Source organism: Daktulosphaira vitifoliae, unplaced genomic scaffold (genome assembly GCF_025091365.1).
Source record: "Daktulosphaira vitifoliae isolate Bord-2020 unplaced genomic scaffold, ASM2509136v1 Scaffold_1, whole genome shotgun sequence".
Lineage (NCBI taxonomy): Eukaryota > Metazoa > Arthropoda > Insecta > Hemiptera > Phylloxeridae > Daktulosphaira > Daktulosphaira vitifoliae.
Window position 1 is genome coordinate 50,665,006 of NW_026099572.1, and position 4,653 is coordinate 50,669,658.

Here is a 4,653-nt window from a genome sequence, read left to right on the forward strand (position 1 = left end):
TTGAAATTGAAGATAACTAATCTAAATAAATAATTAATGCAAAAACTTTAACCTTTAATAGTCATACAAATTTTTATTTTTTAAAACATAGTTCGATAGGTATACTAATCTGTAAAAATTAGGTTTTTAAATATCTTATCTTCTATTTTTATAATAGACTATTACCTTATTTGGTTTAATTTGATAAAATAATTTACAGCATTAATTAAATATTTTATACCGATAAGTGCTCCTACACGTGATACTTCAAACAATATTTAGAAGTACAACATATATTCTTTCAACACATGCTAATTTACCCTAAAATGGGTGACAGAGTAATCATAGGCATAACTAAAGAAAAATGTTTGGTGGAGTTAAATTATCATTCCCATCCTAAAATTTTTCAATTCAACCTTTCAAAAATTTCAGACAATTACAAATACAGAGTGTCTCCACTTAAATGCAGAAATATAATCGAAATTTGGTTTACGCTACTTTGAAAGGTCCTAAGTTTGTCCAACTTTGTTATAGCATTATATAGTAGCGTAATAATGTTTAGAGTTTGAAGGAATTAATTCTATAAATATCTTCCAAAACTCTAACATCAATAACAACATATTTTAAGTATTCAAGTCAATTAATACTTATTTGTAATGGCTGATGGTGTGCTCGGCACAATTTAACGAATTTATAAATACATATAAATTTGCCACCTACTTATAACATTTAATATAATAACACATACTTAAAAAAATTTTTAAATATAATTATTAACATCTTTAACTACGTTTTAATCATGTTTCTATTATTTATCACTAATAAATAAAAATCGTATTTTTTAGCTTCGATGCGAAGCTGAGAAGGTATTTATTTTACCATGATGTGTTTTTTTTTTTATGTCTGTTGCCACTTTTTCTCAGCTCTCACTGGACAGATTTCTTTCAACAATACGACAAAAGATCACAAATCGTATCTAGTTGAAGACAATAACCTTAAAAATTGAAAAATTATCCCTTGTTCCCCACAAATGGGGGAAATCTCCAAAAAAATGACAAAATTAAAAATCTGTAAATTATGTCATTTTTTTCACTTTTTTTTCTTAAAACTTCCATAACTTTTTCAAAATTCAACAAATCAACATAATTTTTTTTATACTAAAACCTTAGATATTTTCCTTTCATTTGATATCATTTTTTTGAAAATCTAACACTTAACCTGCTCACAAGGGGGTATTTTAAATAGTAACTTTTTCAACTTAACTTTTGAAAATGTTTTGGAAATATTCATAGATTTATTTAATCTTAAATTAAAGCTTATACTATGAAAAACTTTACTATGAAAAAAAAAATATATATGAAATATACATTTTCTTCTTGGTGAAAATGTCTACCGTATTCAAAAATATGCTATTTTTGTGTTAAAATTCTGTATTTTGTATTTTATTTTATTTTAAAATATCTTACAAGGGAAATACACTGACTTTTCATGGATATTATATAATTTAATTGACATAAAGTAAAGTTCGTAAGACATAAGAAATTAAACTTATGAACATTTTTTTACTTTTTTAAAGTCGAAAAAGTAATTTTTAAATTTGAGTTAGCTTAAATAACCAATTTTATCATTTTACGAAAACAATGATCAATTGCCGAATCGGTAACACTTGTGTCTTTCACTCTTACGGTACGACGTTCAAATCTGTCTGTGGCATTTAATACTTCGCATTTTTTTTGAGTTAGAAAACAATTTTCAAATCATTTGATTTTTATCTCATTTAGATTCAGTAACTTCAATAAATATCAAAGATCCCATCACTATACTGCCGTGCTAAGCAAAAACAGGATAACTCCAAAATTAAAAAAAAATTTTTTTTGTTTCTATAGGTAAATGTAGTGGTTTTACACCGATTTTTGTTGTAAAAGTAACATATTTCCTATTAAAACCCATCTAAAATTGAAATATAAAATAAGAAAATATACGGTAAGTCCAATATATTTGATGTTTTGTAAGCGAAAAAACGGTAAATCCAAATACTAAGCAAAAACTTGGTATATCACATAAAAAATAGTGGAGTTACCGTCTTTTGACTTATGTTCATACATTGGGAAAAAAGGGTATCTTGATTTACTGTTAAAAATGTTTTTTTGTGTTCCTGAAAAATCATGTTGACTGGAGTTATCCTGTTTTCGCTTAGCACGGCGGCAGTATAGTCTACCCTCGTGAGAAGAAATTTCTTATTCATGTTAATATTATTTTACTATGTGGTTCTTTTTGTGTCTACTATTTATTTTGCCAACCCTCACTTTGCCAACTCCTACTTTTTTCAACGATACGTCAAATGATTACAATTCGTATTTAGTTGAAGATATTACCCTTAAAAAATTCCTTATTCAAATAAAAAGTAACTTAACCAGCTTTTTCCATACAAACAATTAAAATCATTCATTCCTAATATTTTTTAAAGTATATTGTCGAATTAGATTTGATATTATATAATTTTACTTTGAAATTTATTAATTTTTTACTCTATTTGTGTGTGCTACTACCAGTCTATAACATTACAAAATTATTCGTAACATCTAGCTATATAAATCATACATCTAAAAAAAAATGATTTTTTATCTTAACTGAATTTAACAATAGATGAAATAAAAAATTTACTGAAAATAGTAGTTATATTTCCTGGTTGCATATTAATCTTAACAATACCATTTTTAGCTTCGATGCGAAGCTGAGAAGGTATTGGTTTTACTATGATGTGTTTTTTTTTTTTGTGTGTGTGTCTGTTACCATCTTTTCTCAGCTCTCACCGAACGGATTTCTTTCAACGATACGACAAAAGATCACAAATCGTATCTAGTCGAAGACATTACCCTCAAAAATTGAAAAAATTTTCCTCGTTCCCCGTAAATAGGGGAAACCTCCAAAAAAATTACAAATTTACAAATTGCTAATTTTCAAAATTTTTTCAATTTTTTTTACTAAACACTGCCGTAACTTTTTCAAAAATGAACATATTAATTTAATTTTTGTTTTTTATAGATGTTTGATGTCTTTACCTATCATTTGGTATATTTTTTTTGTAAATTTGACCCTTTATCTGCCCACAAAGGGGATTTTAAATTACAACTTTTTCACAAAAAATTTACTTTTTCAACTTAACTTTTGAAAATGTTCCGGAAGGTCTGACACTTTTATATATATCTTAAATTAAAGCTTATGTAATATACTTTAATTTAAAAAAATTTCGAACTTTATTTTGTCTTTACGGTGAAAATGGCAACCAAATGCTATTTTTGTGTGAAAATTCTCGATTTTGTATTCTACATTTTTAACTTTATAATGCTATAACTTTTTGAAAAGTGTATAGATCAACACAATTTTTTTATGAGAAATAATATTTTTTAATAATCCCTTTTTTATTCGACATACTTTATCTTAATCAGGATATTAATAAGGATTTAGCAGATCATGTAGCTTTTTGAATAATACACCAATTTTTTTAAATTAAACACTATCTAAAGATTTGCATCGAAGCGTTTTGTTTTGATAGTGATTTTAATCACTGTCAGATATCATTATACATGATTCAACTATAACACGGCTCCACTGTGCCGCGACCCCTCTGTGCTGGGTTTTTTTCAATAACACTTTTGCCGGATGTTCCAATTTCAAATTTATTTTTGTTAATTTAATTCTAAACTCATTATCATTAAGATCATTAGAACTAGATGATTTTTAAATTTTATTTTCAAAAACACAAGGTTTGGCCTGGTCTAGTGTTCAATCACCAGGGTTCCAACGAATGTTTTCTTGTGATTTTATCAATAGTGGTGTCTGGTCTCGAAAGCAAGCTTACTATTATAGTTAACTCTAACAGTTTTTTTGATTGTATGACAGTATAATACAATTTACGCAGATAAATTTGCTTTGCAGTAAAGGAGCCTGTGTGTGTTGCTTAAGTTTCTAACTGAGAGGCATACAACGTCATGTAAATTCTTAAACAAAACAATGAAATCTAATTTGAAAAAAACATTTGGTGTTCTGCAGGAACCCTCAAAAAAAGTATAAATCTACATTGAAAAAGTCCAAAAGAGAAAGCTGGATAAAAATCTGTAGGGCAGTACAACAACAACCCATATTTAGTAGACTTCTACGTTCACTAAGAATTCGTTCACAAACCATGATATTGTTAAGATCATGTTTGCTAAGAATACAATTTACTGACTCTATAATCTATAATAGATAGTAGCTACATGAAGTTCAAGCCATGCATATTCTGGTTAGCTAGCTAACAAAGAAAGTCATAAGACCAAGTGGTATAAGATGGGCAACAAATAATTTTGTCAGTTTTAAAGCTGTGACAAAATATTTCCTATATTTATACAAGATAGACTAGAAATAATTATCACTAATTTCAGCAATATATTAGAAAATAAAATGATAAAGTATTTTAATTTTCCAATTATTTGTTAATAAAAAGGAAATTTTGTTTTTATGGATATTAGCTCGCTGATGTAACTAGGTATATTAATAATATGTAGTGATATCGAAAATGATAAGGAATTTAATTTACATACGTTTCCATAAGCATATAAAAGAAAAAGCATATACCTATACCAAGGTTTATGGATACTAAGTATCTATAAACCTTTATTATCACTAGCATTC